The 14,737-nt window shown below is 36.1% G+C and overlaps 1 protein-coding gene across 2 annotated transcripts in view; it reads right to left on the bottom strand.

The window, feature by feature from the left end:
• Positions 1-14,737, bottom strand: part of heph (polypyrimidine tract-binding protein 1 heph) — a 1,248,713-nt gene that overhangs the window by 1,233,689 nt on the left and 287 nt on the right. The gene's annotated exons all lie outside the window — the stretch shown is intronic.

The raw sequence follows: 14,737 nt of genomic DNA, 5'->3' as shown, positions 1-14,737 counted from the left end.
TCATTGTATTATATTTCTCGAGGTTTATTCGTGTCTTTATTTGCATTACTTCTTTTCTTGCTTTGTTCTTTTCTTCTATTATCCTCCTGCAATCCTCATCTCACCATTCATTTCTGGGTGCACTTCCTTGCTTTTGTATAACAGCATTACCAGTTTCATTTATTGCGGTTTGTATATTCGTCCATTCTTCATTAATATTTCTACTTTCCATGAGATCTTTCAATTTCTCATAGAGTGGTGTTCTGTATTCTTCAATCTTTCTAGAATTTTGCAGATTTGTTGTGTCCCACTTTATTGTTTGTTCTATTTTTCTTGTAGATTGCTGGTAATGTTTGTTTTAAGTTGGCTTTCACAAGGAAATGGTCAGAGTCAATGTTAGGGCCTCTCAATGTTCTTACATCTTCAATTACATCCGTTTTTCTGCTATTAATTAGTATATGGTCAATCTGATTAACAGTACTTTGGTCTGGGGATGTCCATGTACCTTTATGTATTTGTTTATGTTGGAATTGTATGCTCATAACTACCATACTATTTGCAGCTGCAAATTCACATAGGATTTCTCCATTTCTGCTTGTTCTTTCAAGTAAGCTTGCCTGTCATTTTCTTGAATATTTCTTCCTTTCCTAGTTTTGCATTAAAATTACGCGTGCGTACCTAGTATTATAATCGTGTCACTTTTTGGTGCACTAACTAGTAAATACTGTATGTCTTCATAAAATTGCTCTCATTATTTCTTCGGCTTCTGTTGGTGCATGTGCATTAATTAAAGTTATGTTGTTGTATTTATTTTTAATTCTTAGTTTACATGTTCTTTCATTATATGGTACAAATCCAAATACATGTTTTTGCATTCTTTTCAGTACCACAAATCCGGAACCAGCCTGTCCTGTGTTATCTTTTGTACCGCTGTAGTATACAGTGAGGTCCATCTTGTTAATTACACCATTTCCCCTCCATCTGGTTTCTTGCACAGCAACTATTTCAATTTGAGTTTTCTTGATCTGTTCAGTTAGTTCTTGCATCTTTCCTGGCTTTAAAAGAGTTAGGACATTCCAGGTTCCAATATAAACCTTATTCTTATTCTGTTGTACTCGCTTCTTTCGACATCCATTAATCTGTCCGGCTTTTCTCTGTTGAGAGTCTTTAGCGGTCGTAATTTTTAGTACTAGGATGCCGACCTCGCACCCAAACCTTTACCTTGGAGGACCTGGAATTTATATTTCAGGGTTATCTCCCTTAGAGGGATCAGCTTCACCATGACTTGGAGTTCCCTCTTCCCCTTGGTTTTCTGTCAGAGTTTTCCTTCCCTTAGCCTTTGAGGATCCCTCCTCACCACAAGGCAGTAGGTTTACTCTTCATTTTTAACCCCAAGAGGGAGGGTTGCCTCTTCCGCCATCTGCGCTGTACCGAAGGTCTTCTTCTCCGCCGCATCTGCCGTGGAGGTCTTCACCGTAACTCTGGCTTGGGGCCCTTACAAGGTACTACCATCCGGAGCCAGATGGACCAAGGTTTTTTTTTTAGAGAGGTGTTACTCCTCTGTGTTCTCCGCCTCTGCTGCCGTTGAGATGACCATCCATGTTCTTCCGCCTTTGGAGCCCAAATAGCTCGAGGTCCCTTGGTCGCTACTCCACGTACTTACTAATAGTAAGCCCCCTTGAAGGGGGGGGGGGGGTGTATAACCTAGTTTCTGTATTTTTCAGCCATCTAATGCATTTTTTTACTTTGATTATCCTGTTCGAATACTAAATATTTGAAACTTATTTCTGCAATTAACAATAAAAGTAACAAACTTTCTGCTTTTAGTAACTTGAAATGAACGTCCAGGGGGGTTGTTGGCCCCATTCGACCTTCCCTTTATAAAAGGTGCAATCTTTTCATTATCCTGGAGTTATTGAGCAGCTGTTGTTCCTCTCATTCACTATCTAAAGTCACATGAATATGTACGTAAAAATGCAACAGGCCTCAACTGGGGGCACTACTGCATTTCGCCATGCTAGAACTTCACACAAAAAAGTAGATTATTTTTTTAAATTTCATAATAATTTAGAACGGAGTAGTAACTTGGACATTGCAAAAGGTTGCTAACAAATTTCCCTCTCAGAGCTAATTTACTGTTAATTTGCTTGAAAATATATGATAATTACATGATATAAACCATTGTTACAGAACATGTTATTCAAAGAGGGGGAACGAAGAAAATGCATCCCTACCAGTGCACAAATTATTGAGCATTATGTTTTTCAAACAAAAGCTGGTTTAAACAAAATGTGAATTTCCTTCATACAATGCTTCAAACAGACAAAACAGAAATAACAATTACCTATTGTGCATGCATCATGAAAGAACAATGTGAACAAGAATACAAAAATTTCCAGCAAAATGATTTTACAAAGGACCTGTCTCTTGGCAATTTACAAAACTCACAGTATGCAAACCTGAAAAAATACAGCATATTAACTTTTGTTGAACAACTCATTCAGTATAAATTATTTTCATTACATCACACAATATCAAAAATAAACATGCGCAATTGCAATGCAAATATTCTGAATGGTTTAGAAATTCTGTGGTTATATTAGAATCTGAAAGTACTAATTCCAGTTTCAAAGAAACATGCTGATATAAAAATTCATAAAAATACACCTATTTAGAATTATCATCATTAAAATTAAAATCAATGATGAATTTCTCATAGCCTATGTTGTCCAGATATTCATAATAGTTCTGTGGTTCGCTACGTCAATTATATTTGTATTTTTGTCATTTAGCATTGATTTTCTGGCACTTTTGGCTAATCATAACAATGAGGATGAGTGATGAATAGATGAAGAGAAACTCATAAGGATTGAGCATGGACTCAAAAACCCCCGGAACCTTCAGTGGCGAGATCAAATGTCAACCACTTATAGACGAGGGTTGTTCCGAAAGTTCTAAGAATCAGTCAGAGATGACGTTGCAATCGGAACAAAAGCATGTGCATTAGAAGGCCACATCTGTTCTGAACGTGCAGGGAAAATGTCATCGCCACTCTTCCAATTGTCTACGTAGTTTCCATAGACACGTGAAGGAGCAAGAGTGCAAGTGATCTGACAACTTAAAACAAAAGGAAGTTTGTGTGGTCATCAAGTTTCTGGTGAAGGGGTAAAATGTGACAGCCATCAAAGCCGAATTGGACACAGTGTTGCAACGCCATCTCTGGCGATTCTTAGAACTTTCCGAAAAAACCTCGCATAACATGCTTGGACAACGAACTGGCTGTCAATTTTCTATTGCGATTATACAGACAACAGTGAATGTAACCCACATCTAGGAAAATACTATACTGGCCAAACCCTTCAGAATTTATAATATTGGCCTTTTTTTCTTTAATAGCAAGATCCAGCGTACCATTTCAAAATAAAGGTAAATGCACACTTACATTTCAGACAATAACATGTCAAAGAGTTATTTCCATCATATACTTTAAAAGAAAGTGAATACATTATTCCAGAATTTCCTAATGAACTAAAATATATTTGGCATATTTTGTATGGATATTTATTATATCGGGTGTTTCATAAATACTTGAAGGGTTACAAAAAATTTATTGCAAGTGAATATTGAACTTACGTTAATGAAACCAGTCAAAACGAACGAGAAACTCAAACAGTTTTTTTTTTACACCTACAAATGTTCAATGTGTGCACCACGGGTGACATGGCACACATCAACACGATAGTTTACTTCTTACAACACTCGCATCAACATGGGCCTGTCGATAGTGTCTATCGCTACGATTATACACTCCCTTTGGGCTGCGATATCACGTGGCATCGGTGAGACGAATACCCTGTCTTTGATGAAACCCCACAAAAAGAAGTCAGATGGTGTAACGTCCAGTGATCTTAGGGACAAAAACATTGCACAAAACACTGTCAGTGATGTGGGTGATGTGAGTGTCCCCAGCTCTCAGCTTAACAAAACATCCGTGCAGAAACTGTTTGCACTCCTCGATTGTTCTGGACTTTTTTTCATTAACGTAAATTCAATATAGTTTACTTGGAATAAATTTTTGTAACCACTCAATTATTTATGAAACACCAGCTATGTTTGTTGCCAGAAAAAATGTACTTCATTGATTGGTACATCACTATAGAAAATTCAGTTTTACAGTTCCTGTGTCTGTTCTCTGTCACTTATTTGCGGAAACCATATTTTGCAGGGGAAAAGAATCAAAACATGATTATTAATACCACAAAAGGTATTTAAAAATATGCAAACATGGCATACAGAGGATGAAAAAGGCAGTTTGTTCCCATTGCTGTTTCATGTAAATATGCATCCTGTTTGAATGTCTTATTTCATGCTGATTTAGAATTTACATAATTAAAACTTAAATACATTCATACCATCAGATCAAGCTTCACAGTTTTAATTACACCACAGAAAAAAACAAGAATACACAAAAAACAATCAGGTAGGTATGTTATGGACAAGAATAAGCATGCCACATGCACAAATCCGAAATAATACTGTGTGGATATATTAACATTGACATCCTAAAGGAACCTAGAGAAAAAAACATATTTGCTCCATTCCTTAAACAACAGAACATTCCAAAAGTTGCCTAGATCAAATCATTACTGGCAAAAATCTATCTATCTAACATAGTTTCAAATTCTGCTACTGGCCAATCAGATCACAATGCTATAGGCATTGAAGTAACAGTTGATGTAAAAACAAAAAAAATCTTTTTCAGACTACAATGGAGGAAAGGAGATCATTCAGTGAAACCAGTAAAAACTTTTTTAAATACTTAATCAGTAAAAAAACTTGCAAAAATGTACTCCAACAAACAGACAAACTTAAAATTGAATAAAGTCTTAGACACTATAAAATACTATTTTAATATAGTTTTTCCATTAATAACAAAAAAGATTGAAACAACAAACACACGTACAAAAAATGATTGGATTATAAGTGGTGTTAGAACAATGTAATAATAAAAGAGAGCTGTATAATAAAGTTAGGACTAGTTCCAACCCTCAGATGAAAGCCCATTACAGGGAATACACAAAGACACTCAAAAAGGTCCTAGCAAAAGCAAAGAAACTGGACAACAGTAACCATGCAACAAAAATAAAACAATATGCGATATAATTTAAAAAAAGAAACTGGGAGAGGGGAAAACAAACAAAAAACAAGCTTATCAATTGTACATAATAGAATTTCTGTAGATCTGAGCAAGAGGTTCGTTCTTGCCTCTACATTTAATGCCTTTTCCTGAATTCTATTAAATCATCAATTTCTGGCGCACTAAGTGCAAATCAAATCAATAACAAACAAAATAACAATAATAAAATATCAACATCACCAAGAACAATTTCTTCATTAGCCCAGTCACTCCGCATAAAATAAAAACCATAATAAAAAAATCTAAAAAAATAACACATCCTGCGGAAGCGATGGCATCAGACTTCATTGCAAAAATTTGCCCCGATGAACTCCCACTAGCAGATATAAGCAATACCTCTTTTGCATCTGGTTGCTTCCCTGATTCATTAAAAATAACAAAAATTAAGCCTGTACACAAGAAAGGAGACAGAACAGACAAAGAATTACAGGCCAATATCCATCACATTTCCATTGTCAAAAATTTTAGAAAAAGCAATGTTTAATAGAATAACATCATTCATGGAAAAAATAAATTAATATTTTCCAATCAGTTCGGCTTCAGAAACAGTTACACAAATAATGCCCTGTATTCTATCACAAAACAAGTCCAAGAAGTTCTTGACAGGGAAGGGGGAAAAATAGGTATTTATGATGATCTGACAAAAGCATTCGACCTGGTTGACCATAATTGACTGCTAAACAAATTACAGAATAATGGAATTACAGGAATACGAGTATACCCACACAATCGAAAGCAGTATGTTGAAATTGAATCAACTGCGTCAAAGATCCTCACTGTGGAGACAGAGGTGCCCAAGGCATCTGTTTTGAGTCCCCTTCTATGTCTGGTATTTATAAATGACATGTCTCGGTCAGTGATACCATCCAACATATTTCTATAAGGAGATGATGCAAGTATATTTGTTAGATCTAAAAAATCCAGAAACATTACAAATAGATAGTATAGCGGAAAAACCAACACAATGGCTACAGGAAACAAACTAATATTAAGCAGAGCCAAATCAACTTTCATGTACTTTAAACACTCACAAAAGACATAGTACGACTTTTAAGTGAAACTTAACAACTTTAATGTAACAGAAGTTACGAATACAAAATCCCTAGGACTATGGATAAATTCAAAACTAACATGGAATAAACACACTGATATTTTTCTAAATTAATTGAGTCAAATGTGCTACATGATCAGAGCAGTAAGAAATATTATAAATAAGAAAACAGTACTCAAGCTATATCATTGTTATGTTGAATAAATAATATCCTTTGTAATACTTGTGTGAGGACACTTGCCAAAGATAAATGAAATTTTTAAAATGCAGAAAAAGATAATATGAATCATTGAATTTGTGCCTAGCTTTACATTCGGTAAACAATTATTTTCTACACTAGGAATCCTGACAAGTCACCTGCATATTCATTACAGAAACACTAAATTTAATTCACTCAAACCAACAAAATTTACCAAAATCCAAGAAGTACACAGATACTAAACAAGAAATTCCAGTCTTCATCTGGAGAGAGACAAAACAAACCTCTCAACTAACAGTATTTATCATAAAGGTCTTGTAATGTACAACAAATTATCTCAAAATTACAAATCAATGAATCTCTTGGACTTTACAAAAAATATAATGTTTATTCTGTATCTGAATACCTTGATGCACAGCTGTAATATATATTCCACTTTATTTGAATCTATATGTACGTATGTATGTGTGTGTGCATGTGTGTCTAAGAATATCCACCTAAATATGTGTGTTAGTGCATTGTAATGACACTGTATATTGTAAAAAAAATGTACTCTTGCTAGAATGCATTGTATATAATATTTGTACAACTTTAATTTTATGAAATAATATTGTATTGCTTATAAAAATGTTAAAAATCATGTAAGATTATTGACACCATGGATTATTGTAATCCCTAAAGGTGAATAAATAAACCAAATCAATGAAAACAAGTTAAAAATAATAGGGTGGCAAATGGAAAATGAAGGATAATAAGTATGAAGCCAACAATTTTCAAAATTGGCACTTTAACCTAATAGCAAATTAACTAAACATGTCCTCAGGCTATCAGACAATAATAAAAAGAAGAAAACAGCAACAACAAATACTAAAAATGCAATACTGAAAGGAAAGCAGAGGAAAATGAAGAGTCCTTTTGCGCACCATCTGTATGTAATATAGAAGGGAGAGTCAAATGAGAACCTTAATTTGTTTTTGTTTCTTATCTAGTAGATTTCTGTTGCACAAGTTTGCTGCATTTTAGCACAGACCTATTGCTGCTCTACATACATTTTCAACTTCGAGTTAGTGCCTGTATACTTCAAGAAGAAAAATTTTTGGGAGTCCACGTGCAATCACTTATGAGCCACTGCTAAGGCCCTTCCACCCATCTCCCTGCGAACTGAGGTCATTGTCGAAATTTCTCCTCCATTAATAAACTTACAGGTGTGGTAAGCATGCCCAGAGATATTGAATTTTCAATTGCCAAGAAATTTCTGTAAGTTTTAGGTTGACAGGGAGCAAGAAACCATTCCTCTTCACTGGTGCAAGTGTGTAGTGGAGGCTCAATCTTTACAATGATGTTTTCAAGCTCACTTGATTAGTGTTGCAGTGTTTTTTTGTAAATAACATCTAAATTTGAGCTGTATACAGTCTGCCCTGCAATTTTTATTGGACTTTTAAAGTTTTTATTTGACTCTTGTAATATATATTAGTGAAGGTAATTTGAATAATAAATTTGTACAAGCACTTCAAACTCTTACATTCAAGAATACTACAAAATATTGGTTGAAACAAGTATACGTAGTCCATCGAGGATAAAGTATTTGAATTTCCCTCTTTTATTCCTTGCCTTTCTGCCATGCAATAATGAGGATGAATGATAGAAGGAACTTGTGAAGAGATGCTCACAAAGGAACATCCCTACTCAGACCAGGACTCAAACCTGCAACCTTGAAGACTGAGATCATTGATTAGACTGCCCAGCGTGGTTGATCATTAAAGCAGCCAAAGATTCAGGTATGTATCTGTCCTACACAAATGATTTTTCTGTTGTTTTGTGATGTTTAATTTATTTCTAAGGCTCTGGGGTTAATACAAGCAGAGAAATTATTGTGTAATAAGTCCACTTTATGCACAGAAAGGCTAATGAGGACTGGACCTACAGTCAGTGTGTAAAAACAAAATTCCCTGACTTTTGCAGGTTTTCCAGATAAAGAACCAAACTTTTCCAGACTAAGCTGTTAGGGCAATTCATGTATTGAAATATGTGTGTGAGAAGGTTATTATATTTTAGACAACACTACACTTAGAATCTCACATATCCAAGTTTTTAGAATATTCATTTCACATGCAAAAGTGATAAGAAAGGGAACTGCATAGAAATTAACTGCTTGAAATGGGGGTCAGGGATGAGCTTTTACGTAAATACTTTGCATATATTGACTTATGGTTAATAAATATTTTTTTTCTGTAAACAATCATAATTTAGTAATAGTATATGTATTAAACACAATATCTACCAAATACAACCCAAAAATTGTGAAAGTAAGTGGGACAATAGCCACTTATTGTAGTAGATTTCATGTAAAAATTGTAGGAAAATGTCATGTTTTGAAGAGTATTTATGCACAATTTTACTATAACTGCTGGCAATACTCAGTATATCAAAACCGAAGTATGTTTTGACTGCAACAAATTTTAAACAGTAAATTTCCTGACATTTCCATGAATTTTCCAGAAAAAGTAAATTCCCTGACTTTTCCAGAAGTTCCAGGTTTCCAGACAGGTAGACACCCTGACAGTTGAAAGTGGGATCCTAACCACTATGTGCCTCCACCAGGTATTGAACCTGGGATGCCTTAATTACAAGGTGACGATATTACCAACGCCATCAGGGAGGTCCTAGAAGCAGAGAAACTCTTTCAGTATGTTGCCAACACAACTAAAATCAGTGATCAACAATCTGATTTCACATTTTGCCAACCATTTTTAGAACTGTTGGCATAACGTTGTGCCAACCACTTTTGGTTACTTGGCTTATTCTTAACACATGCATATATAAACATTTCCAGAAGTATTTCTTTTATTATTATTATTTTAAACCATTAAATGTGCACTTTCAGCTATTTATTTTAAATTCACGTGCAGACTATCAAGTGGTCCTCAAGAATTTGAACCCATAGCTCCATGAGCAGGCAGTTTTGTCCAGGAACCTAAAAATACTTATTCTCAAAGCCAAAAATGCAATTCAACCTTTGTTGCGAATTAAAACTAATTTTTCAAATACAGTAGATTTAATGGTGCTTAGATGTTCAATGCAAACGTCAAATCTCCATTGCCACTTTCAAAAAACTCTGCGTTCTTCTTTCCCATAACGTACTAGAAAACCCCTCATCAAAAGGAGAGTGCCTTTCTTCACAGTATTTATTACTTCTCAATGCAAGAGACTCCCCCACTTCTGCTCTGCTGCTAGCTGGCCTTGAGGTGCAGTGTGCAAGCCGGAATACTGTACCATTATGGAGTGCTCTCTGGCCCAGATAAATATTTTCCTTTATCATGGTCCTGTGGTCTAAGGCAAGGATTTGGGCTCTGGCTTGGGTAACCTGAGATTTTGGCCGGTGCTTGGAACTGCTTGGAACTTGGAACCCACCATCGTGATAAAATGGAGAGCTATAAATAAGTAGTGTAACCTGGTCACGGAAACTACAATTATGACTGGGAGTTCGTCACGCTGACGTCACGTCACCCCATAGCTGGTTGGATGTTCCCCCACCTCTGCTGAGGCACATGGGAGTGAGGCCGGCAGTCGGTAGGTAGCTGTTGCCCTCAATGGCTGTTGCACCACAGGTTACTTATTTTTAGTTGATAAATATTATCTTAAAGTTCAGGTCAAGAATATACCGTTACGATGCCACCAAGCACGCTAGGCCAGAAATTAAAAAGAATGGTCAAAATTTGAACACACGATGCTGTCAGCATCCCAAATAACAAAATAAAAAGCACAGGAAACAGAAAATCATGTAAACTCCAAGATTATTCACATGATGACAGTGGAAATCACAGTTAAATAGAATGCTCTCAGTACATGAGGAAAAAATCACAAGTCTTCACTTTATCTGTTCTTAGTGTAGAGATTTTCACTGATACGTGGATCATTATCAGGCAGGTTGGATGGAGCTGATGCTCTAAAAGCTTTACTTGGTCTGTCAGAATTACATCAGAATATTAAATTAAATGTTAACACAAAATTCAGTTTTTCAGCACAAAACTGGTGAAAATAAAAAAGAAACTTGGAATTTTGTTTAACTTCCAGGATAATTCAAAGTAAAGTAAAGTGTTCCCCTGTGCATAGCACCACGCCATGAAGGCGTATAGGGGGTGTGAGGGTAATGCCCCACACTTTCTTGATCCGGTCGTGAGTGGGCTTGATGTGATCAGCATCACGCCCCTGACCGCCTTTACCCCCCAGGGTTTCCCCCAGGTACCCATGTTATTCGATGCTGGGTGTGCGCCGGGGCCGCTTCCAGGATAATTCGACTCTGCTAAAGTGTCAGACGACACTTTTGTGGAGTCTGTGAAAGACTAAAATGCCGGAAAGGTATTGATGGGTATTGGTAAATAAATTCCAATGAACACTTTCCGATAGCAATACCAAGGGTTAGGCGGGAGAACAGCATATGCTGAACCTCACCTGCTTAATAAAGATACAGGATTTGTCCGGGAAGTAATGAGACTGGCCACCACACGGCACTCCAGTCGTCGACAGCACGTCCACCACGAGCGGGATTGGTGGTGGGGGGTCTTAGCTAACAACGCTACCTGGATCAGTCGCTTTCGAGCTCTGGTAGAGTAAACAACGTCGAGATTTTTGGAAGCTCAAAATGCAGAGTTTGCTTGAGCAACGCCATTAAATTTTGCTTCAAGCTTGGAAAAACCGCTGCAGAGTCGTTCACCATGATTAAGGAGACCTACCAGGACCAAGCTCTGTGAAGAGCCCAGGTTTTCCGTTGGCATGGAGATTTCAAGAACGGGCGGAAAAAACGTGGAGGACGACAAACGCTCTGGATGCCCTTCGACAAGTCGTGTGGACGAATATGTCGTCAAAGTGAAGGAACTCTTGGACCAAGACTGTCTTTTCAGTGTGAGAATGACAGCCGAAGAACTGAATCTACCGAAAACAGTGGTGCACGAAATTGTGAGTGAAAATTTGAACATGCGCAAGATTTGTGCATGTTCACACCGGAGATTGCCAAATGCTGGAAGCTCCATCACGATAACATGCAGAGTCACACAGCGTTCGTTGTAACGCCATTACTGGCTAGAATCGGCGTTGCCACATTGCCACAGCCAACGTACAGTCCTGACATGAGCCCAGCAAACATTTTTCTATTCCCCAAGCTCAAAATAAGCTTGAAAGGTTGTCGGAAGCTGACTTCCAGGAGGCGTACGCTGCGTGGAAATCGTGCTGGCAGCGGTGTGTCAATAGCCAAGGAGAGTAATTTGAAGAATTTTAACAAGTTGTACCCATTGGATCAATAAATTTTATTTCCTGGACCCAGTCTCATTACTTTCCGGACAAAGCCTGTATATTATTATTACTGGTGTTGGCAGATACCGATACATCAGCATTTGTATCAGCTCAGCCCTAATCCAAATCATTAATGTCACGTTGGTTACAAGGTAGTGGTCCCTGTGTGATTGAACTGACCCACTGTAATTCACACTCAATCAATTAATGATGTTTCACTGCTATGGTGAGTGTGGGTTTACCTGTGCAGAAGCAACTAAGACAGTGCTCAGATTTGGTGTGAACAAAAATTAGAGATATTGGTGAATACAGACACTCCAAAAGTGAGAGATCTGTTATGTATCACAATTGTGCACATTCAAAAGTGGAGAGAATGCAAGAGGATACTATCTCCTGTTGCTCCATACAAGCATCCACTTACCTAGGAATTTGCACTTCAAAATCCTCCATCCAATAAATTATTACAATGATAAGATATGACTTCTCAGCTGGTTGTAAAAGACTAATGGTATGAAATTCCAATTGTTATAACCAGGAGTAGAAAAATTCAGGGCACCTGAATTTTTAAATTCAGTTCTAAAAACAATTTAATATTTCGTGTTCACTTATGGAAATTTCCATTACCTTTTTTTTAAAAAAATAATGAGTACTGTATGTGGGTTTTTTAATGATCGTGTGTTTCCTGCATTACGTGTACCATTAAATAAGAAAAATATCTATGTTCTTCTTAAAGGATCACATAACCACTTATGTACTAGATGCAAAATAATCTTCTAACACAGTCATTTTTAGTGGTTTTTATTTTATCTGCGAAATTTCATCCTGGTTTCCCAGAACTTTTTGAAGCTACACCAAGATAAACATAAACAATAAAAAAAAAAGCTTGAAAAAGTTCTGGGAAACCAGGACAAAACGTTGCAGATAAAATAAAAACCACTAAATAACTGTGTTAGATTATTTTGCAAATCAGAATAATAAACATACCACTTTGCACTGTTGCTAGCCGAATTTTAAAATCTGCAGCAATATGAAAAGTCAGTCATATATTAGAATATACTGCATAGTTATTCATGCTGTCACATGTTGAGTATTCTTTAAAAAGACCACTCCAGTGCAAGATTTAATTACTTTTGATCAAAATTTCTATTAATTAATAAATCTAATGTTTTACAATTACATTTCACAGCTTATCTTAGTTGAATTCACGGCTTTCTTAGTCCGTATTTGCAAAAATAATAATAATTAAATACTGGCTCATGAGAAAAGAAGGCTGGCACCTGAATTGCTTTTAGTAGTTTTATCTACCCTTGGTTATAACACAGAGCCATATTCATATACCCTTAATATATTTTGTACCATTCAAAAATCCAATTCTCGAATAACTAATAAAAACAATACATAAATTACAGAAAAGAAACACTGCATTTCTTAGAATCTAAATGTGGTGCTTTTGAAAGTTAATGAACATGTACGTGGATTCATTAAACATTCTGAAATTTCAATGTATTCCTAGCTCTTGAAATATGTGTAATACATTAAAACATCCCACACTGCGGCCATGCGGTCTAAGGCGTAATGCTTTGGTCCTGTGTATGAGACTGGTGTAATCCACCACCATGAGGAAATCAGAGAGCTATGAATGAGTAGCGTAACCCGGTCATGCAAACCTACAACAACTACTGGGGGTTTGTTGTGCTGACCATATGTCACCCTGTAAATGGTTGGATGATCTAGTGAGACCGGCAGTCGGTGGCCCTCACGAGCTGTTGCACCACAGGTTATTGTTATTATTTTAATACATTAAAAAAACAGTGCACTAAAGAAACAGAAGTTCTGTTTTACACTATTATTCGTCATTACACATAACTGTACAGTCAGAATAAACTGACATTGTTATGTGATCGTTAAAATACACCCTAAAATCATTGCTTGAAGTGAGAGAGAATGATATCCCCCAGCCAGTCCAAAACACAATCAAACATCCCCCCCGGTTAGTGATTTCCACTTGAAGCACAGAACGAAATTACTTTACTTTATGTTGCATTTTGGAATACAAATCAGGCAATGGTAACAATTCAAGGTTGTTTTCAGAATGTAGTGTAAATTGTAGGAATTTAAGCAATATATTCCAGACTGCTTCAGCAATGACATGTAAATTGCAAATCTGAAACCCAGTTACAATGCTGGATAACATTTCTAAGCAAAAACTACACAGCTTGCTCTGATTAACCTCTGTGCAGAAAAGTAATGCTAGAGAATCGATAATTATAATAATTTAATGTTGGAAGCAAAAAGTACTATCCCTATATTTTATATTGTAATGGTCCAAAAAATTATTATAGATCTTCCCACACTAAATGAACACTAGTATATAATATGAGCTTTGTGTATATCGATGATTTGGGCTACACACTAACATTACATGAAGATGAACTTCAGAAAATAAGCACATGCAAAATATCAGGCTTCTCGCGGTTGAACACTTGGTAATCAATATTCAAAAAATTAGTACATCTTGTTTAGTTTATATTTCCAATGTAGATATATTCATTATGGTGCATGTGCTGGTGTAAACTAACAACACAACCAACATTGGCACATGTATCAATAAAAATCTCAATAAAAATACATGTATGCTTGCTCAGTGAATAAAAAGTGAAATTTCTACAAGCAACACAACGTTTACAGAGTAGTCTCCACTCCAATCATAGGCCTACAAATTCTTTCTTACGTGATCGGTTTGTTTACATTAACCTTTACTGCTAAATGTCCCGATGTTCTATCGAATTGTAGTAAAGGGATGAATATTAATGCACTTTTTATGCTTGTGATCAATGTAAAATTAAAAGTTTTAGATCCTGGTTTAATTTTTGTTGATAAATATTAACTGTCAACATACGAACTGGCCACTCCCACATCTGCTTGTCTAATTTTGGCTCCGGCTAGTAGGCGAATGTATTGAATACGCGGAATAATAACGTTAATAATGTATAAATATAATCCTCACTTGTCTTTCAGTGGC

Source organism: Lepisma saccharinum, chromosome 26 (genome assembly GCF_977018435.1).
Source record: "Lepisma saccharinum chromosome 26, izLepSacc3.1, whole genome shotgun sequence".
Lineage (NCBI taxonomy): Eukaryota > Metazoa > Arthropoda > Insecta > Zygentoma > Lepismatidae > Lepisma > Lepisma saccharinum.
Note: the sequence above shows the minus strand (reverse complement) of the source record. Positions and strands in the feature narration are given on the sequence as shown.